Below are 24,591 nucleotides of genomic sequence, written 5' to 3'. Positions count from 1 at the left end.
AAACTGGAACGAATGATATTATACTCGGTTTTATACTAACCAAACATTCGGACGGCCAAAAGGAATCAATTTTTAAGTGATAAAAATGGGCTTTCACAAGGTACAAAAGATCCTTCACGTCACTGGTTTTAAGGATCACTAAATCATTGCACAGAATAGAAGTATAATAAGAAAAGCAAATAAGCACACAAACCACAAACTGCGCAAGCAATTTACACCACCTTATATCATCTTTAAAGTGAGTTCTCACACACACTACAACTTTCATAACTAAGTTGCCTCACTAAAAAGAGGAAAAAGTGCCCGTTTGACAAACTACTAGGTTAGCTATTATGAATTGCATGAAGACGAAATATAACATTCCTTTTTTTCATCACTTTCTTTTTATTATGCTGGCAATCCACCAAAGGATTTTGTCGATCCACGTCGCACACTCAATTACTACAAAAACGAACAAAAAGAAGAACAACTCCGTCCATAACAGAAAAACCTTCTCGGTAGTAAAGTTGAACAGCAAGTCAGCATACTGAGAATCTTTGCTTGGCTTGTTGTATCGGAGAAGCGATAGCCCCGCCCCCGTTCGCGATAGCTATTCATTTCTCCAGCAGACTTTCCAACTACACAAAAATTATTTTTCCACATAATACTTTTTTACTTTCTATCTTTTCTTTTTCTTTTTTTAAAACAACAATTTTAATCAAACATAATATTATAACATGATTGATAGTAACCCGTGCGTAACCTTTGAATAAATTATTTTCAATTACACTTGTGACGCGTCCATTTTCGCAGGCCTCATTCCAGATGAACATGGACCGTTACAACCATCCTCACTGGAGTTTTCTAGGGTTTTTTTCAGTTCCACCAGGCAAATGTTGGGATGGAACCTACTCAACAGGTCCTGGCCGATACCTTCTCCAATCCTTTCCATTGTTATTGTTGTTGTTGTTAGATATCCAATATAAAATGACCTCAGAGCTGTATCTGGTGATTGTTAATTCAATCAATAAATAAATATTATCATTATGGGTTTGATATTCCATACTTTCTAGAGCAACGGAAGTCTTCGATCGAACAACGCGAGGAAAGCCAACGAGTAGAGCTATAATTTCAAGTGAAATGTAGAAATATTGGTGAAAAATTGAGTAGCTACATAATGCCCATACTTGACTGTGAACCAGGATACATATAAAATTGTTGTGAAATTTCTCCTGCTTCTACCAGACTCGCAAAAGTCATTGTTCTTGAATTTCTTTATATTAATGACGTCAACAAAAATATAGTTCGTAATTTTTAGGTTATTGCGTAAGATATTAGGACGCAGTTCTCAGTAATCAACACACCTTGGTATGCTGTTTAATCAATTGAATAAAGTAAAAAAAAATAAAATAAACAGGGGCTAAAACCCCATCCGATCCCATACCCTATACGAATGTACGGTTCTTTCGGATTATTTGTATTCTTCGAGTTATTGTTGGCCTCAGTAATCGTTTGTTCGAACTTATGCGGTAACGAACAAAAATAAATGACTGCTGGAGCCATTATTTCTTATGGCTCAAACCTCCATTTATTTATGTTCGTTACTGTACTATCTAATACGTGAACTTCACATATCTATCGTATCGCTTTTTAAATCCATATTTCGGTAACTATCAGGTGCAATGACTTTTGGTTTTCGTCAAACACACAGACATAATGTTCTTTAAATCTTTTTGAGACCTATTTTGATAATATTTCGGTAATGTTTGGAAATGGGAGGATTGCGAAATTCATTGCGATTACCTCAAAAACCATAGAGATACTTGTTTGTCACCTTACGGATCCTTACTGCGTAATACTAATTTAATAGGTTATTATGTATGGAATTCAGAATATATACAAAAAAGTTAGGACATAACATTTTACTTCTTTGTAAAGGCTTTATATCCGAAATTAGTTAAAGCTAATGTCACCTCAGATTTTAAACAATGTTTTGAACGCATAAGACATTACACTCTTTACAACAATGAAATATGATAATCTGTACTGAGGATTGTATTTAAAGTTTACAACACTCCTGAAACTGAACACCTTTTTAGGGAACTTCCTGTAATTACACCTAAGATAAACTATTGCAAATCTAACAATTAGAGTAGAATCGAATGAATGTATTCTGAAACACACACACAAAATAAGAACTACATTGAAAGAGTGGGAAAAGTTATTCGGCAACTAGGAATTGATCTGCAGCTCAAAATATAGATATCTAGAATTACTGTAGAGAAGAAGATAACGTATGCTACTTTTAGGTAAAGAGTAGATTTACTGTTTCATCTTGTACTTTATTTCTCAGTTAGAGAGTTGCAATAATAATAATAAAAGAAACGAGTTTTGGTAATTGATAAAGTAAGTGATTTTTTAAATTACTTTTTGTAAGTATTGAAGTTTCAATTAACTTTATAAACACACATAGGTTTAATATTTAATTTCCTGTATAATTCTAGTTACAATCAATCGATGACGCGAAATTCAATTTTATTCTCATTGTGTAAGGAATTGTGTACTCTAGTTCTTTGAATTCCGTATTTATGTCAACATTTGTTTTTTGTTAAAAACATATATGTCACAGGGTTAGTGTAGGTCGGCACGCAACATTTTGAATGATTTCCCGGTTAAGTTGAATACTTTGTATGAATACATGTTTATAAAGAAAGAACGCATTTCTGCAGGCAAAAATTTATATAAAGTAATACAGCTGTATTTTAGATTTACAAGTGTAGGCTTAGTAGTGTAAAATCCTTATAAGTGCTTTACGATGAATAAAATAAATGAGTGCACACAGAAAATGATTCTGTTATATGTCAATTTTCGCCGGCGGTGTATTTCTGACCAGTGTACAGTACTTGCATTTATTTTTACAAGTGATGCGTTAACAGTTACTGTTAACTGCTATTCAATCTCGTATCGTCGCCAAATTCCATTTATTTTTATTATCCTTACGTGTATAATTACCATCGCTTACGCTCCTGTTCCATTCGGACTTCTCTCCGCGCTAGTGCGCCTGTCCAATAGCTTCGCTTTGCCTTAACTGGTTAGATCGCATTTGTAATTTTCAGTAGCTACCAAGCACAAGCTGGTTTATGTTTTTGCATTGTAATCCTTATGTCATACAGCAAGGAACCTTATGCATAAGCAAATCGAAACGGAATTTAATTTTTCAACAATTATTTCTAGTGGCCACCTTGAATTTTATCTATGGCAAGTGACATGTTTTCATGAAGCCCAGTGCAAATCTTTTAGGAAACAATAAGAAGAAAATTAGTGAAAGAATTATAGTTTTTCAATAATTATTTCGGGTGGTGCGCGGACGTAAACCTCCACGTATGTCAGCACATTTCAAAACAAAATTTATTTTAATTTCTTATTGGAATATTGAAGTAAAGTCTGAGTCATTTTGAGACAAGAACAATTTCTGTCAGAGGGGTCCCGAAGAAAGAGCTTGTTTGTCCCCATATAATCATTGACATGAACGTCAAAAAATAACCTTGTTTTTCTCCTTTCTTTGAGACATGCAAAATGGCAATAATGTAAATGCGGTATATGAGCGATGAACACTAGGGGGGCATAACTATTTCTTCAAGATGCTAGCATACTAATTCATAATTTTATTTTATGTTCTCAAATGCAATTTAATTGAATTTCCTACCTTGGCAACATTGAAAATGTAGTATATGGGTGATGAACACTAGTGCAGCATAGCTATTTCTTGAAGATAATAACATACTCATCCATAATTTTATTTTATGTTCTCAAATGCATTTTAATTGAATTTCGTGCCTTGAAGACGAAACGCACAGATTTACTTTTCGCGCACTACTCGAAATAACTGTTGCAAAAACAATTATTTAAATAATTACTGTTTTATTGTCCACTAAGATATTTGTCTGAGGGACATGAAAATATCTCCTAGCACCTATAAAATTCTAAGGGAAACATCAGAAATATTTCTTGAAAAATTACAATGTTTTTAATGGTTTACATACAAATACAAGTACCAAATGTATGGCACATAAGCTATGGTGAGAAGAAAAACCTACGCTATAAGGCTGTGAAATGGCACGAATACAATCTAACTGAGTCAGTCCATAACAAAGCTGGTATGCCCGCGCGATAGCAGAGTGGTTCGTCCGAAACAAGTAGCCGCGTCGCCGATGGTTGGAATCAGTTGTATATGTATCAGTTGGAGTACGAGAAAGAACTTGTGTTTGGCAATTATTCACATTTTAGTAGCTCTGGTCCTGGTTTATACTAGTAACACACCATTTGTAAACATAAAATACAGCTTGTGTACACTGTGCACAAATACACTGCTGGAGCAAAATAACATCTAATCGAGTAATATTCCATATGCCTATTATACCCTCCGTAAAGAACTCGTAGTAATTTTACGCTTGTAACACTAAACATATATACCTAAAATTTAGTTGTATTACTTTATATTTAACTTTGTCTCCTAGAAGATTTTTCCTTATAAATATGTACTGTCACGCAAAGTGTGCTATTTTAACTGTAAATCTTTCTAAATGCGATGCGCTGAAAATTTAGCAGCACACACAACTTGAAAAATTATATTAGTCTTAGTTGTGGCAAATTGGTAAAAATACTATATAAATAAAATACCCGAATTTGAAAAATCTTATTTAAAAAGAATTAGCATTACTAAATAATAAATGGAAATATGGAGTTTTAAGTATATGAAATTTATTATCCAATGAAGTACGTACGATGAGTACCGAAGTGTTCTTGCAATCTCTGACACAATGATGCCATTAGTGTTTCTCTACGTGGTCACCATGCCTACCAACATATGTTACTAGCGCTTCTTCACTTTCATCAAATTCGTTTAGCAAAATTCCACTGCTTGGCTTTGAAAACAATTCAACATCAAAAACGATCTCATCTCCATTGTCAAAATATCATCCACTACGTGCATTTACATTTCTGAGAAGGGAAAGGAATATTTTAGCGACAGATCCAGTGAATATGTGGGTGAGATAACACTTTGTACTCTAATCCCATAGCCTTCACAATAGATGCATGGTGGAATGACGTGCTGCATTGTCTGTCAACAACACCATCTATTTTCCATCCAGCATTCTCTTGTAACTAAGTAAGTAACAATGCATAGTAGCAACTAATAACCTATGTGCTACGTAATTTGCAATGATCACACTTTTTTAGTCCTAGAAAACGAAAGGAACTACTTTGGCAGCATGTTATTCACTTGTTCCTGTTTATGATTTAGGGAGGAGTGTTTATATTGTTTCTTATTTCTTGTGGTTTGGGTCATAAAGATTAGTCCAGCTTTCACCAATTGTTAATAGTTTACTGATAAACTCTCTTCATTCACCTCACAGCGATGCAACAGTTTCTCTAAACGTCCTCCGCATTTATTTTCTGAAAACAATTGTCAGCAGTCGTGGAAATTATCGTGCTGATACTTTCTGATGATGCAGCTAATTGGCAATGATATTCTAGAGAGAGACTTAACTAATACATATTGCACATATAACACTTTTAGCGGTTATCCTCCTGCATTCCATTATTTTTATCTCAACTGTCTCTGTTGAGGCCGCATTACCAGCAAAAGATAGATTTTTGAGATTATGAGACGTCCGAGTTGGTGCTGTGTCAAGTTTGGATTTGTAATTTCAACTTGTTTATCATCTAATGGGATAGGTGCTTCCTAAGAGATATGTAATTTGATTCTTATTAGCTAATATATATATATATATATATATATATATATATATATATATATAATTCATTACCGCATTATTTATTTATTTATTTATTTATTCGCTAAGTATATTTTAAAAATTGTTTTTAAGGAAATAGCTTAAATCATTGTCACTATAATTTTCGTTTTATTATTGATATGGCCAATTCAATTGTGTCACTTACAATCAGTGGTGTAGCCAGCAAGTTTATTTAGGAGGTGCCCGTCATTTTCGAGGGGGCTAGTTACAATGTACAAAACCAAAAAATGTCTTGCAACTAGTGCTTCTTAAACATGATAAACCGGAAAATGTTGGTTTCCTTCCGGACAACTAAAAGGACTGTTTTCCTTAGCTTATTATTATTATTATTATTATTATTATTATTATTGCTTTTTCTCCATAAATTATATTGCAGGTAACTTTTATTACGTTTCACCAAGAACTTCTGCCCCGGACCAAACATTATATCTCTGTGCGTAACTAATTCAATTTAAGCCCTTGTACACAGAACCTATCTACATAGCTAACAGGGAAAGTTCTCACCCACCACTTCCAACGTCGATATGTCACCTGGAAGATGAAATATAGTCCCCATTAGCATCGTCGACTTTCTGTCAACGTTCTGGAGGCCATGCATTTCATCGCGATAGAATTTTGTGGGCGTGAAGCGAAGAAGGTAAGACATCAAGTGAATTTTGCACGTCTACTGAGGAGTTGATCTGTCGTCCTCTAAGGTGATTGTACAAGGAGTGAAGCTAGTGGTAATAGGATGGTGGAATGTCTTTGGAGTATGACGGATGTAATAGCGTTTCGCATCGAAGGCGTAAAATGGTGTCCCGGGTAATCCGTTGCCACATGGGGCTTAGCGTTGTCCTGTAACGGGAGGACCCTTTGCGATACAGAAGTGCTGGCTCCAGAGTTTTGAGTTTTTCGTGAACACTGTTCAACTGTTCACAGCACACAGTTTCATTGATGCACTGACCAGTTGGTAGCAGTTCCCGTAGCACGATGCCTCGAGCAGTCCTCCAAACACACAGGAGGACCTTATTCTGGTGGAGTGCTAGTTTCGGCTGTTTTCAAACTCGTTCGTGGGGCGCTAACCAATGATACAAGATCCACTTCTCATCACATGTCAACACCTTGTCCAGGAATGGCTCCTTTCTGAGACGACACAGCAAAGAAACACAAGTGTCAACTTGCCTTGCCTTCTGGCTCGGAATCAAATCATATGGGATCCATCGACCGAACTTGTAGTTGCAGGTTGTTTCCCCAGTTGTTGCAGGTGCTGCCGAATGGTTTCTACACTCACACTGAATTGTAGCCCCAGTTCGTCTCATGTCTGGCCACTGTTCGTGTCAATTGCTGCCTGAAGATCTTCATTTTGTACATGTTCTGGTCTTCTGGCACGTGGTGCGACTTCGAGTCTTTCGTCTCTATCCTTAAACTTGTTAAACCACCGCTGCGCTGTCCACGTAGTCACGCACCCTCAACACAAAAGCCTGGCATACCTTCCTCCCCGTTACGGATGCGTATTGCTCAAGTTGCTATACTCGTACAGAATAGACGCCCTTATGACACTGCGGAGGCCCAAGTTAAACTCTTCCTTATGCAAGTTAGTAGTTGGTATACCAATATCAGACCAAGCTACGCAGGCAGGGGTCGCCCCGAGACAATGGGTGGGAAGTTTAGTTGTATAGAAATACACTATTGTTTAAATGACATATGATGACACGTAATGGTTGGTGTATTATTGTATGTATAGGAGTTACCGAAAAGAGAATAATACAAGATGTCAAAGTTTAAAAGATAAATGATTAGTAAAAGAAAAGAAAAAAAGCATTGGAAAATTGTTGAACAATGGTAGATTGTTATAAAGAATAATAGAAGTATACAATACATTTTAGTTGTATGAAAGAATAATAAAAGAGAAACCTCGCAGCTGTATGTTTTAAAATATTAAAAGAGAAACCTTGGAAAATTATTGAAAAGGGTAAATTGTTATAAAGAAATAATAGAACTATAGAATACTTTGCAGCTGTATGTTTTAAAATAATAAAAGAGAAACCTTGGAAAATCATTGAACAAGGGTAAATTGTTATAATGAAATAATGGAACTATAGAATACTTTGCAACAGTATGTTTTAAAATAATAAAACAGAATGCTTGGAAAATCATTGAACAATGTTAGATTGTTATAATGAATAATATAAGTATACAATATATTGTAGGAAAAATTTTAAATAAAAGAGAAACCTCGCAGCTGTATGCTTTAAAAATAATAAATTAGGTGACGAACCATAGCGGATTTCTATAAAGAAAAAGAAAAGAATAATAGGAGATATTGATGTCGTGGGAAGTTGCAGTGCACATTAGATGAAATGTTTATGAATAGATTTTTAAGCCGGTGTTGGCTGCCGGAAACTTGGACGCAGCGCGGGAAGGCGCGGACGCGAATGGCCGGGCGCGAACGGTAAAAGAAATGTAGGCGCGAACGGTAATAAACTTAAAAATGCTGTAAAAGAGAGGATGGTATAGAATCTTAAAAGAATACAATAGTATTTACCTTGAACGTATATATGTATGAACGTTGTAATTTTTTACGTTTTTGTATTGTGATAATCTCATGTTTAAATATTGTTTTGAAAATTAATAGGTGACTTCTATGAACTTGATGCTTTTGGTGGACGCCATCTTGTTTGTTCGAACTGCTTAAGTACGGGAGTTTTGGAAAATGTTGTATGTATTTTAGGTATACCTGCTATACATAAAGAAGATTTTGTGTACGCCGATGAAGAGGCGTTGCTTTCTCCACCATGTGTGGAGAAGAAGCCGAATACAGGAAACAGGGATTTGCCGGTAAACCCAAGAGCAGATCCTCCAAATAGTGTGAAAACTATTTATCATCATCTTCGGATGATGATATAGATATTGAAGAAAATGAAATATTTTTGCCAGGATCACCATCATTATTATCAAGAACGGTACGATTTTTTCGATTAGATTGTACATGTGGAAATTTTAAAGTGAACTCAAAGTGCATTTTAAATGCACTGGGAGACGAATAAAATTTTAATTTGTAGTGGTTGTTTTGAAAGTGTAGAGAACCAAATGTCCAACGAATGTTTATTTATGGCTGAAGAAGAATTGCTGGAAAGAGCTATATCAACTTTAAAAGAAATAGAAATTGAAGTGTTTTATACATATGCGAAATCGCATATAATTGGCATATGTACACAGGACATGTTTTATGAATTGTATTATGATCTATTTCAAGAAAGAGACAAGAATATAAATCTATGTGAAGTAATTGATATTTTAGAATGAAAGATAGAAAGCATGTGTGAACTGATATGCAGATATAAAGTGTAAATAGTGTAAAGACATACAAAAAGTAAAACAACGATTTATATTTTAAACGTTTGACTATGTATGTATGCATATCATTTATTTCGAAAAACATGACTTGTGTATCATGTAGTGCAGAATATATTAGTGAAATTTGTGTTTTAAAAACTATTGGTGCATACTTACGCTTTAACAATATTTCTTGAGAACAATGTTGCTGCATCTTGAACATCAATGTTTATTTCATCAATATATTGGAACTTATGCTGTAGGACATTTATCCAACGATATAACTGTTATTCATTTGTTTGAAGAACATCATAGTGAAATTTCAAGTATAAACTTTATACGCAAAGTGCGTGAACACTGAATTTGTTGTTATAGCGATTTTTTAGAATGTAATCATAAATTTTACCATGTGTTAACGAATACATTATTGACATACAAGGTTTTAAGATTTCAAATCATGAATTTATTATACGTGAATTTTGTTTAATTGCATGTGATGATACAATAAATTTGCATTGTTTAATAAAATCATCAATATAATACAATGCACATACATTGTCAAAAATTGATTATTGAACTTACTTGGATTAACTTTGATTGAATTATAATATTTTGATTTAACTATGGTAAATTCATTTAAATTATTATATTGTATTACATGAACGTAACCTTATATATCAACTTTATAAATAACATGTAACAATGTGTTGTAAAGGTGTAGAAAAACAATTTTGACTAAAAATATTTTTTCGCATTAACTAATATTTTTTTAATTTGGAAAATAAAAGATTTTATAACATTGAATGTAATGTGTGTAAACAAGAAATAATAATAATTATTATTATTATTATGTGTAATGATTGATAATACCATTAAGTTTTATTATTGTAATTTAATTTATTCTAATGTTATGAAAATATAAAGAAATAAACTTTTACATTATAACAATTTTTTCTTGTTTTCTTTTTTAAAAATATTAATGAAATAAATAATTGGAGAAAAATTGTGAAAATTATTGAAAGTAACATGTTTGATATTTATTTTCTTTTCCAGTTATTATATTATTTGGCGAATAGTATTGTTTCACATGTTTGCATTATTTTAATTTTTCGTAATATTTTACATTTTAAAAAAGTACTTAAAGATAAATACGAATAATAAGAAAATACCTAGCAAAGCATTACAATTTAAAACATATATATTGCTTTAGAGTAATATAAAAGTTTAAAACTTAAATAATTTATGTATGAACTAATAAAAAAGAAATGTTTTGAAAATACTAATTATTTATATTCTCGTACTAAATTAGTCGAATCCTTTGTATGATCGTGTTAAAAATTGCAAAGAAAACTGTACCTTTGATTTCTATCGCTTCTTTTGAAAAAAAACTCATAGTTAAAAAAGTGTGACTCTACGAATAATTCTTTCGTGTTATTTGAGGTAACACGTTATGTAGAAAATGATTGGACAATTTGTTTTACTACGTAAACTTTTTATTTTTTCCCTTGCCTATTTTTAACACATTTGTTTTTTACGAAAACTCTTTATTTATTTATTTAACCTTGCGCAATAAATTACTCGAGCATTTCGTGTGAAATAATAAAAATGATTAGAAAATAAAAAATTGTGCGAACTTAGAAAAACATATATTAATATTAAATGAGTTCTGGATATAGAATACAATTTTATTTTGTTTTTATGTTAGTATACTTCTAAAAAATATACATACATACATACCTGTATAATGAAATGTAAAACACGTGTTGCAACTGGAAGCTCTGTTCAGCAATGGAAGTAAATACCAACTTTGTAACACGTATGCGCAATCGTTAAAAGTTTATACGCATGCGCAGATTTATCTATGAATACATAGGAACATTAATTAAATAGTATAGTATTTGTGAAGATGTGTTGTAGATGGGTATATCCTTCCGAGTATATTTAGCCATGAGAGAAAGATTTAAACTTGATAATAGGAAGAAAGTTATTCTTCTAGATGATGATAATATTTGTGAAGTGAAATTATTATATCCTAATGAAGAACATAGTAATTCGTTTAGAAGATTTTATCGAAATGAGGATGAAATACAATTTGAAAAAGTGTATCCTAACACACATATTGAAATTCATGAATTATATAGTTTGAACTGTAAGTGCAGTCGATTTAAAGTAAGTGACTTGTGCATAAAATAACTTTTTGAAAATTATAAACTGAATGAACCACTACTTTGTTGTGCTCGTTCATTTAGAATACCCGATGAGGGACTTCATTTATGTTTATTATCATATAATAATCGATTAAAACTTGCTGTGTGGGAATTTGTAATTAAGAAGAAAACTCGTAACATAGTTAAAACTGTACTTGAGAAAACATTGTTTAGACGATAATTACTGACAAAGCAAAAACGCTTTTAAATAGATTTAATTTATCATATGAATAACTGACATTTTTAGATTCTTATATTTTGGATTTAGTGGAATTGTTTTTTTAAAAAGATAAAAATGCCTACAGGAAACAAATTCTGTGTGTATAATTGTAGTTCTTTTTGTGACTGAACAGTGCGTGTTGGATTGTATTTCAACATGGAAGCCGAAATATAAACTTTTGTGTGTCGGTTGTTTTGAAAATTCCCGTATTATAGATGATCATGAATGTAATACTGTGGACTATGAAATGTTGGTCTATAATGCATGGCGTGTTATGGTCGATGGGATACTTTTGATGAACTGTATGAAATCTTTTCATCATATCACGAAATTGAAATACATTGGAGTTTTATTTATGCATTATATAATATTTTATTAAACAAAAATTATGTTGATTTAATCACAGAGCTTTTCTTAGAAAAATATTTTATTTATAATTTTTAATTTCTTTCATGTGTTAGTGAAATAAGTAAACGAAGTGAAAGTTATACAATGATAATAAATTTTGTAAAGAAATTTTAGTATGATAAATTTGTTTACATGTACATGAATTTAAAATTAAAAAAGAATATAACATTATATATTTATTTATATTATATACTTTGCAACAATTTTATTTATATGTAATCAGTTTTAAAATATGTGAAAAATAAAAATATTATTTCGATAAAAGCATTTTGTTATTTTCATTTGTTTTTTTAATACATAGTTTGTAATTTGTATACAGGTAAAAATAGCTTGAAATATTGCACGGAAAAGTATTTTGTTGTAATTTTCAAGACATTGGAATTTAGTTTGTAATGGTTTACCTATATGTTTTCATTTTGTAATTTTGCATAAAATCGAATTACATAATTATTTTAATAAAAATTTAATACAATTAGTAAACAACAAAAATGAAATTACATTTGTAAAGAAGAAAAATATATAACAAAGAATAAAATATTCATGTTTGAAATTTCTATATATAGAAAAAACGTTTGAAAGGAAATTACAAAAGAATTATGGTTTAGTTTATTTTGATAATTTAAAATTAAATTGTAGCTTATATTTGTACTTTATGATGAAAAGAAATTATAACAGCGAATTTTTGTTTAGTACAGTTATTTTTATAGGATTGGAACGTAAATGTTCTGAGATTGCTTAACAAGCAAATCGTAAAAATAATTTAAATACATAGAAACTAATAATAACAAAATACGAAACAATGTTTAGAAAAAGTTTATGGGAAATTGCACTATGAACTTTATTGGGTAATGCTTTGATACTTTCGTTAATACTTTATTTTGATATTTCCCTAAAAGTATAACAGAAGTGAAAAATATATTTCTTAGTAAACATATATTACAAATGTAATAAAATAAAAAGTTGAAACCGCATACTACATAGTAATAGAAATACTGTAAAAAGTTTATAGAAAACATTAAAGATAACACATGTACACATATACATACACATTTAGTATTACACATAATGTTGTATACTTAAAAACAAAAATAACGAAAAGTGTAAAATAGAAAACATCAAATGTAAACACACAATTAACAACGAACTTTTAATTTAGCGATCAAACAAAAATAATGAAAAGTTATAATAGAAGACAACAAGTAAAACCCAAAATTAGCAACAAGGTTTTAATGAAACGATCAAACAAAATAGCTACGTTAAAAAGTTATAATACAAAACATTAAATGAAAACAATAACATATATTCATACATATATATATATAATTGAGTAATAGAAATACTGAAAAGAAATTCAAGAACGACATATGTATATAAAATTAGTAATACGGAAACTTAATTTACAAAGTTTTAAAATATAATTCAGATTCAACAACGAGCTTCTCTTTAGTACACACAAATATTGTTTGAACATATTATTTTTTACACCGAGCTTCTAATGAAACGAAACAATGAAAAAGAAGCGTACCATAAAAATAAGTTGTTATGAATAATTCATTAAGAGCTTTAATATTATATTCACAAATTAAGGATTTTTTAACAGAAATTTTAGTAAGTTTATATATTTTAGTATTTTTGCAATGAAATTTAACAACGAGTTTGTGTAACAAACGAACCAATAAATATACGAGTTTGCACAGCAAGTATTTATATTTTTGGAATAAATTCAAGATGAAGTTTGCACGGCAAATGAACTAATAAATAAGTAGAGCTTTCTTTGGAAGGAAATCGAGAAAAATGGAAGCGATACATTAAATTTAAGAGTATGCAATGCATACGATTTAACGCTTATCAAAAACTTAAAATAAAAATTTACTGTAAATCAATAATTACTTTAAAAACTAAACTACATAATATAGTAATAGAAATATTAAGAAAAAGTTTACTAAAACATACACATAGCTATATGTATAATTAGTAAAACATATACTAGTGTATACTGAAAAAGCAATATAAAAAGTGTAAAATTGCAAAAACTAATTGTTGACACATACATACATATACAATTTTAGTATACTGAAAAAGAATATAAATACTTTAAATAAGAATATAAGATGTGCAAACACGTACAAAATTAATAATGAAAGGTGTAAGTGTTCTTACAACTTTTTATAAAGAATGAGAATATAAAAATAAAAATAGCTAATTTTAAAAATAATTACAGTTTTAAATATGATTATACTTAAACGTCTGTTGTTTTAGAAAAAGACGAAAAAATATATTATAATATTTTATAAATTACGGTTTATATGTGTTTTGTTAACAAAAAATAAATATTTAAACGATCACAGTCTATGAGTGTTCTGCTAAGAGAAAAATAAGCAGAGGTTCCACAAAATTTTATAATAATATTTTTTAAAATGAGTTTTAACAATAAGTTTGCAAGGCAAGGGATCTAACTAAAATTCCTATGGACGCAACTTATTTAAAACTTAAAAATTTTTAGTATTTTCAGAATTAATTTAGCAAGGAATTTGCACGCAAACGATCCAAGTAAATTTTTTATGGAAGCGACTTATCGTAGTTTCTCTTTGAGTTTGTATAAGAAACAATTTATATACAAGTTTACAACATTTTTTTAATATTTTCGGAATGTAATTTCTCTGAATTTCCTGTGGAAGCGATCTATTAAAAATTATGAGTTTGTGTAACAAACGATCTAATAAATAAGCAGAGCTTTCTTTGAAAGCAAATCAAGAAAAAATGGAAGCGAACCATTAAGAATTACGAGTTTGCACAGCAAACGATTTAATTAAAATTGCTATGGAATTGAATTATTTACAAGTTTACAATTTTTAGTAACTTCGGAAGCTTGCTATGGAAGCGATCCATTAAAATTACCAGTCTGCAGTTTTAGTATTTTCGAAATAAATTTTAACAGCGAGTTTGTGTAATAAACGAACCAATAAATAAACGAGTTTGCAAAGCAATTTTTATGTAATTGCACTTTATTTTAAGTAAGAAGTTCATCCAAAATTTAAATACGATTACATTTTAGTATTTCCGAAACGTAGTTTCTCTTTATGAACTTCTTTGGAATCAAATTATTTACAAGTTCGCAGCTGCTCTTACGAGATTGAAGTGTTACAAATTTTAATACTACATTTACAAATTGTTCGAGTAAATTATAACACATTGTTTAATATTAATGTTACTAGTTTAAATTATTTTAAAACACCTGCGTACAAGACTTTAAACTAATTGCATTTGTGTACGAGATTACAAAACTAAACGCCTTTGGGTACGAGATTACATTTTGAAAGTAATCATTTCACGCACGAAACTGCGCCACATAATATACAACTAGTAGTGTTATACTCTGTGTTAATATTATAATTAATTTCGTTACAAAATTACAATTATTGCAAAGTACACGTTCACCTTTACTAGTGTTTAAAGTGACATGTTACATTTACCAAACGTGTACAGGAATTGTCGATAAACTCTTGTTTTTATCTTTGGCAATCTTCGGGAAACTTCGGTAAAGTTCGGAAATATTCGTGTTGTGTTCTTGAAATTACCAACTATTTGTGTTGATAATAAAATAATACAATATTTTAAAAGCTTACAGTACTGTAATTGTAAATATTTTAAAGTTATGCATTATAATTAATATTATATGTCATATACAAATATTAGAAACCTTATTACATATACTATATATTATTAATGCAAACAAAACATAATAAAGTCCATTATAGTGACCGGCATGTTTGTTTTTCCAAACAACGCCATTTGTGCACACATCATTGACATTAGTGTGTATAAGACTGTGTGTGTGTGTACAGGTACCATAGCAAGTTACTGAGTGTTCTTTGTTTTTATAACCGGCAATACCCCGCGCAGTTTCCGGGCTGCAATACTTAACGCGTCCCGCTTCGCGAAAACTTTTTCCTTGCGAAAATAACACGCGGCGCGCACCGGTACCGGTAAAAACGCTCAAAATGGTATTTATTTCAGTAATGTGTTTCATTTTGCGTATTCATATAAAATATATCTTTTAATAAGCATATTTCCACAGTTTGAAAAAAATCGACGCCATATTGTTTATGCAAATTAGTATTTTTTATTTTAAAGTTACATTGTTCTAACCTGTATATTAGTATTTGTTAGGTCATAAGCTTCAAGGAAATATCTTTCTTTGTTTCTACGACCATAGTTTGCCATAAAAAGGAAAAAATGTAGTTTCAGAAAACACTTTCGAGCCGCCTCTGTCACACCCCGAAAAATGTTTTTTGTTTATTCTGTAGGGTGCCTTTCTGTATAGTTTTGACCTGATAAACTGATTTTTGTAGTCAATTTTGTTCTACGATGATTAGTTTAGGAATTATGACCATCATATTGTTATTTTAAACTTACAATGTTCTAACTTATATAATGATATTCGTTAGGTAGTAAGCTTCAAGAAAATACGTTTCTTATCTTTCTACAAAGAATAGTTTGCAATAAAAAAACAAAAAATATAATCTCAAAACTTACATTCCAAGCCGCCACTAACATACTCCGAAACAAATTGTTCAAACTTATCGTGTAGGGTGTCATTCTATATAGTTTTTGACCTGATAAATCAATTTTTGTAGTCCATTTTGTTCTATAATGAATAGTGTACGAGTTACGCCCATTTAAATTTATTATACGGAAAAATCTTACTTTTTTCCATTAGCGCGACGTGTATAGCAATCAGTGTCAGTCCTATACTGGATTTTGTTCGTTTAACTTCAAAAGTTACGGGCATAGAATTATTCCTAAAACGGCAATGCCTCATACGTTTACCGACAAAAATATTTTGTCGCGTCCCGTGTTGGCTAATCAAGTTTTTTTTCGACATTTTATTTCTTTGCATGCAGTTCCCGTACGTGCTTCAAACATGCAAGACAACAATCTGTGTTAAGTAACAATGTTTTTAAATTTGTATAATCTCCATGTGCTTTCCAGTAGTAGCCATAACGCTATAATATAGCATTACATAGGCATATATTATACTCGAAACCTAATTTTACCCCTTTTCAAATGGTACAAATTTCTTTAAAGTAACGCTAAATAGCTTAAAAAATAATCGCTTAACACCATTCACATATTTTTCAATCTCAATTTACTCTCGATAAGCCGCCCACATAATCATATTCTGCATACGCCACTGTTCCCAACAAACAAATTATTCTTTCTTCCTTAATAATAATTCAACTTAATCATTTGCTATTCGTTTTTTAAAAAATATATATCTTAAACTTTATTCTTAGTTTACAAAAACTCGTGGAGTTTTGGTCTCCAAAAACATGTTTTTCTCACCCCTTACTCTTTTCATTCTTCCTTTGGAATGTCATAGAAACCCACCCCATTCAGCGACCATTCATGTCGGCTCAAAACGTGGGTAACAACCATACCCATTGACGCTAACTTTCTCACACACACACACGCATAAGCAAACAAACACACACCAATGCATTTACGCGTCCTTGCGAGCATTGTCACACACACAAATACAAATATACATTCTCTCTCCCCATCTCTCTCTGTCTCTCTTTCCTCCAAAGTAGCAACCCAAATTTGGCCCCCGCTCTTCTCTCCGGTCCTAGTGTAACCTGCAGCCAAACCAAACATTTTTCTCTTTTTTTCCTCCCTCTCGCTCTCTCTTGGTTTCCATATTCCTTTGCAATGTTAGGCAACCTCTTTGCCTCCTTACAGCGTTTATTCAGTCATTTTAAACCATCTTTTACGCCTTATATATATATATATATTATATATATATATATATATATATATATATATATATATATATATATATATATATATTCTCTACCTCTCTTACTCTGTTAACTCACACACAAATCCGTCTATAAAACTCCAGGAAATACAACCCATTTCCGCTTTCCGTATTTCATTTTTAAATTCATGGCAGGCAAATCTCAATGTCTTTTGGCAATCAGTTATTGGTAATTTAATTTTGCTTATAGAAACCTGAGGATTATTATTATTGCGTTTACAAAAGCCTTTCATTGACTTTTATTTTTACCCAACTCGATCCAGGTTTTACTTTGTATTTTTATTTGTGCGACATTTATTTTAATATTGCCCACTTAGTTTCGTTTATGAGTTTTACTAGTGAAAAATGTATTTACTAGTGTTTTGAATGTATTTGCTTTTCTAATTACATAACATATTTAGTGCAGTTTTCTACAGTTCATATTTTGGTTTAAATATATATGTCAAATATTACAGTATCCTTGGGTAATATACTTGGAGATGTCCAATCATTTTAAAATTTGTATAGAAAACAAAGAGTAAAAAATATGATTTGAGTTTCTTTTTATGAGATATTTTTGAAATGAATCCATTAAAATACAACATGAATAGCAAATTAAAACATTCGAGTGAATATGGAAATAATGCCTAAAACTGTGGGATATAAAAACCTATGCAAAAAATCCCATGGAAATCATGGCTTATCTAACAGAAATTTAAAGCCTAACACCCTTACATTTTTTACTATCCCCAAAATTTTTCATGGAACGAAAATCAAAAAAAGCCTATAGCCAAACAAATAATCATTTTTAACTACCGAACTAAATATTGCACTTAGAAAGAAGTTCGTCAGGTGCTGTATATGTGCCAATGGCCTATATGTTCAAACTTTTAGCAATACGCAATATTATAAAGCTTCAAGGGTGTTCTTCAAGGGGAAAAATAAAATGTATATGAGGACAAAAAAATATTTTAAAAACGGATAGGAGAAAAGAGGTGGGTTTTATTCATCTTTCTTTTTGTTAATAATATTATTTTGATTGCATATAGTTTACGAAAAAATTGCCTTTTTTCTTCATATTAGTATAAAAGGAAAAAGATGGAAGGAAAGCAATGCATAGGAAGAAGAAGATAAGCATAATATTAAAAACAGATTAGTCAAAATCATAAAGCGTAAAAGAATTATTTTCCAGGTCTGACAAATGGCGAAATACTTAAATAATAATAATAATAATAATAATAATAATAATAATAATAATAATAATAATAATAATAAAATTAAAAGTTTAAATAGCTGGAATGGTTAGTTTGATTCCAGCTCGCATTACCTAAAATTTGTCTTTTATTCATACATTCTCTAATTTAATCAACGTTTTTCTGAGTTTAAAAAGCATCTTTAACCAGCAATATAAAATTATTTGCAAAATTGTATTTTCAGCATTATTCTTCTTATAAGGTTTCTATAGATTTTTTTCCTGTAATTTCAGCATGCAGACATTCTTATATTCCTGTGAAACTAATATCCTTCTCTGGCTCTTTCACAATAAATAAATAAACAAATAAATAAACAGATTTCTAAAGTTATTCTGTAAATATACAATACCTTACTCCACTGCATTTGTTCGTTCAATTTTTCTAGGACCCAAAGGAAAACTGAAAAACAAAACCATAAAAAATGCGGTCGCTATAAAGCTTTTCAACCAATCACCCTTAAAACTTCATTATTCACTGTGTAAATTACCTAAAGTAAACACATTGGAATTAAAAGGAAAGAAACTGCATATTTAATAAAACACCCAAATTATACTACCCATACTCATTTTCTTGTTTATTTTTATTTTTATTTATTATTTACAATTTTTTCTTTTCTTTTTCTACATTAATCGTTTCTTCATTCTTAATCTGTCTAATGCCTCCTCTCTTTTCACAGTGATTATTTAGTCTTTCTGTTTCCTCATTTAAGAGAAACAATGCCCATAGATCGTCTTCTTCTTGGTTCATTTTTTCTTTTTTCCTCTTCTGCTGCCTTTCTTTTCTCTGCTACCCTGTCTTCTTTTCTGCAATGCTCTCTTCATTTTTAACTATAACCATCATTTCGTCTAGTTCTTTAAATGTAGAAAAAACATCAAATGAAGTTGATGCTCGTGATCCCTCCATCCTGCAACAAAACAAAAATAACAATTGTAAATATTAAATAATACTATAAAATTTCACAGGTTATATTTAAGCAAGTGTGCTGTTAAAAATATATCAAAGTAATTATAACCTTATTTTTATGTCTCTCAACAATTTAGCCATTCAGTTATATAACTATCAATGCCAATTCACGGTTCTATTCTCAAAAATAATTAGTTACTGTACATTCAATGCGCAGTGAAATTCTCAATCTTATTTCTCAAATATAACTCCTATAGTTATTCGGTTAACGCCTATAATTTCATCTGCCAAAGTTATTTCATTATGTAAATATTAGTTCTTAAAACTTGGATCTTCAATACAAATAATGAGTTTAATTAATTTTATTTGTTCTCTTCTAAAGAAGCTGCTATTATTTATTTATTTATTTGTTTCCCGCCAGTAAAAACTCCGGGGAGTTAAGCTCCTAAAATCATGTTTATATTGTAATTTACATATAGTTCCAACAAAAGTAATATTTCCTTCCTTCATTCATAAACAAACTAATTTTCTCTGTGTTTTTACCTTACTTTTAAAATTAATCTACATATAGCTGACGACAAGGCCTTAAAAAATCACAAATCTCAAACTTCTTCTAACAGAATTACTTTGTATCTCTCCCAACAAAAAAATTATGTGTCTCTCCCTATATGTCCAAAATATCAAATAGGTTACGTCCTTATTACATTTGTATGGACATACTCGTATCATCTAACCTTTTCATAATAAATACCAGAGAAATTAAGCAACAGTTTTTTCCTAGGAAACAGGGGTATTTACGATGCTAGCAATGCAATATTCAGTTATCTTAACGTTTTTATTTTACTTTTGCTACACAAATTCTAAACTAAAAAGTCGGAATATTAAGTTACTAAATTAATTTCCTCTAGTACATTTGGTTCATAGTTCCGTGCTTTGGCTAAGTAACCTTGTAATAATCAATATTATGTTCATGATTTTTTCGGAATTCTTCGGTTTTCTTCCACATCCTTAGTTATCATCTCCCTTTACCCTAACTTGCATTACAGTGTAATATAAAGTGCTAAGTGGGACAATAAATATTCAATATTTTCAATAAATTAATATAAGAAAAACAAAAATCAGTTTTCCTAAAAAACAAATCTTCTTCATACCTGCATTTTAAATAAGGTCTTGCAATATACTTCATTGAATTTTTCTATACTTATATTTCTATAATATTAAACATGAATTTACTTCCAGTTTAACTAAATATTTTATCTTGTATTCTACATTCAAACCATTATTCTAATAAATCCTAAGCACACGATTATACTTTAGACCCAAGTGTTTTTTGTGTTTCCCGCATTTCATTTTTTATTGCACTTCCAATAAGGTCAATTACACAAAACTGTACAAGACTTATAACACAACATACATTTCAATAATAATAATAATAATAATAATAATAATAATAATAATAATTAAGTCGGGGCACACTCCCCCTAAACTTTTCGGTCTCCCTCAAATACTGCTATTGCCAATAAAACTCATTATATGTATCAATATAAATAATTTTAGGTACCAAAACATTTCTTTGCAAGTTACTAGTTTAACACTAGAAGCATCAGAGGGGTCATTTTGACCCATGTGGATGATTATTTTGTTATAGTTTCTAAAGTTATGAAAATGTGGCCACCAAATGTCCCGACTTTTTATCACTCTACCAATACTTTAGCTTAATCACATTTTTACACTTAAAAATATTTATATATACGACATTTCTTACATTTTACCTAGAAGCCTCACAGGGGTCATTTTGACCCTCATGCCTACAATGCGGATTTTTGACAGTTGCAAACATTTTGATACTCTCATATTTTTAACATACTAATTAGTATTACTTTTGTGACTGATATAATTCACTATATGTGTGTTCTAAGTGGCTACCGTTAGTGTGGTGCATGGTGAGTGCTGAGAAAAAACTTTCGTCGGAAGAAATACTACAAGAACTACAGGCTATTGATGGAATCAACTCTGGTGGTGACTATAGTGATAGAAGTGACGATGAATGTATTGGTGACATCGGCATTGATAAATTGGCAGATGGTGAAGGTGTACCTGCGAGTTATAAGAATTTAGTGACAGTGGAAGCATGGGAGATGAGACGGATGCTGAAAATTTTGAATTATCCAGAGGTTAGTCAGTTTGGGTCGAACAAACCTGTGAAAGTGTTCGCGGAAGGGCTAAACATCATAACGTGTTACGTAAAACTCCAGGTCCAAACCCATATACTTTTCGGCATATCGACGATAAAGTTTCTAGTTCTTTCAGACTTACAATAGATGAACCTGTTATGCGACATAAAGAAGTGTACGGAAGTCGGAGCTCAAGAGTTTTGAATGACCCAACTTAGTCAGTTTCACTTCAAGAGTTAGACTCCTTCATAAGGTTGTTATATCTTCGCGGTGCTTTAGGAATGAAGGGGATTAGCATAAAGAGCCTTTGGTCAAAGAAATGGGGTCCGCGAGTTTTCAGTAATGCAATGTCAATAACAAGATTTAGAGAAATCATGCGATTTCTGAGATTCGATATAAAAAGTGCTAGGATGGAAAAGTATCATTCTGACAAGTTTTGTATGATTTCCAAGGTTTGGAAAGCTTTTATTGAACACTCTCAAAAGTGCTAAATTGTAAGGTTGATGAACAACTGTTTCCAATGAAGACGCTGTGCAAATTTATACAGATCAAGGGCAACAAACCAGACAAATATGGCGTAAAATTCTGTATGCTAGTGGAAGTGGGACACAAATACATAATAAATGGCTTGCCATATTTAGGAAATGATGATGAACGACCAGCAAACACACAGCTTGGTGAATTTGTTGTACAGAAGCTTGTATGACCTTTCGCAGAGTCCGGATTGAATGTCACACGTGACAACCTTTTCACATCCCTACATTTCGCTCGTGATCTCAAGAAAAAATAATACCAGTCGGCACGAAAGTACTCCGTGAAAGCTGTGAGTAGAAGATGGCCAGTACAGATTTCCTATAACATCCTTGATTTGGCAGCTACATATGCTTTCGTCCTCTACAAGCTGGTAACGAGTAGAAAGATCATTCGCCATCAAGTTATTTTGGCATCAGGAGATAAACTGTATTCGGAAGTGAAGTCACTAAAGGAGGACAGTAATCGTACCAAACAGTGTGTACCTGGATTGCTTCAAACAACCAAGCGGAAGAGATGTCAAGTTGCTGAGTGCAGTGGAAACAAGACACAAGATCAATGTTTCCACTGTAAGAGGCACACGTCCGTGGGTCCTGGACAAAGATCACCAAAAAGTACGTTGTTTGTTCAAAATGTGATGAGTAGGCATGTAGATGTGAACGTATAAAACATGCCTACTTGTATAGAAGTTCATATTCTAATTCATTTTTTATTATATTTTATTTTAATTCCTATTGTGTATGATGTTTCAAGGGAAACTAAGAAATTTTACAGTAACAATAAGTAGTGTTAATTATATTTGCTATATTATGTAACTTCATTTGAAGTTACTTTATAGATTACGAAACTTATTAAAATTATTCACTAAGAACAAAAATGAAATGAAATCTTTGAGTTTTACGTCCCACGGTTATGCCGGTTAGGCTAAAGGAGACGGTGATTATGAGAAATGAGTGAAATTGTGGAATGAAGAAAGTGGGAGGAAACGGGAGAACCCCGAGAAAACCCACGAGCACGATGTTTGTCCACCACAAAGTCCACACGGCGCGAGCTGGGATCGAACCAGGGACCCCAAGCACCGGAGGTGAACGCTCTACCACTGAGCCACCGCGCCCCCTCAATAAGAACAATACCAAATGTAAAATAAATAAAGAAAATAATGACATTTGAATTATAAATAACAAAAACGCACAATAACACCAAAAGTATACAAAAAATAAAGAATAGTACTGTTTAATGTGTCTATTTTTAAGTAGGGGTCAAAATGACCCCTTTGATGCTTCTAGTATAAGCAAGATTATGATGCTCCTAGTGTTAATCCAAACTATTATCACAAGGGGTTTTGCCCAATTCTTTAGCTAACAAATATGTTTGGTTTCAGGACACAGTGAGTTACTAACAATCCAATTATTTGTGCTGCAAAAATGTGTCTAATTAATCATGACCATGTAAGTTTGTGGTTTCATTTCTTTACTTCCCACTTTTTTAAATACTTATTGCTCATGTTTATAGCTTAATGGATATATGATGATGGTACACTTGCACCTATGGCAATTTACATGTCATAAATGTTGGGGGGTCTTTCCAATATTAAAAACTGTCATCGGAAAACTGTTACATAACAACTGTACATTTAAAGGCATAGTACCATTACGTAACCTTCTATGTACATGCAAAAATACAACCTTCTATGACAATCTACAGTTTTCCAATTAAGGTACCGGTGCCTTTAACGTAAAAACAATTCTGTTCAATTTACCACATTAACTCAACCAATTCCAATTCCACGATATTTTGTAAGTCGGTTCTTACATAGCCTTGTTTTTAAAATGATCAACTAAATTTAAAATACCTCCAAGCATTGCTTATGTCTTTCCAATTCAACAATTAACTAAAAGTTTATATCTCATATCCTCTTTCTAATAATAAATTCAAATACATATTAAGGGGTTCGCGGTAGCTCAGTGCTATAGCGCTCACCT

The 24,591-nt window shown here is 31.2% G+C and overlaps 1 protein-coding gene across 2 annotated transcripts in view; it reads left to right on the top strand.

Annotated features, from left to right (window-relative positions):
- Positions 1 to 2,281: 2,281 nt before the first annotated feature.
- Positions 2,282 to 24,591, top strand: part of LOC145683270 (uncharacterized) — a 168,890-nt gene continuing 146,580 nt past the window's right edge. For both annotated transcript variants that reach the window (XR_014130993.1, XM_081754636.1), the window contains exon 1: positions 2,282 to 2,385. The gene's annotated coding sequence lies outside the window, so the exon portion shown is untranslated. The remainder of the gene's footprint in view (positions 2,386 to 24,591) is intronic.

The sequence above is a fragment of the Thermobia domestica genome, chromosome 4 (assembly GCF_964235325.1).
Source record: "Thermobia domestica chromosome 4, izTheDome1.hap1.1, whole genome shotgun sequence".
NCBI lineage: Eukaryota > Metazoa > Arthropoda > Insecta > Zygentoma > Lepismatidae > Thermobia > Thermobia domestica.
The sequence above is the reverse complement of the archived record's forward strand: the minus strand, read 5'-3'. Positions and strand labels throughout refer to the sequence as shown.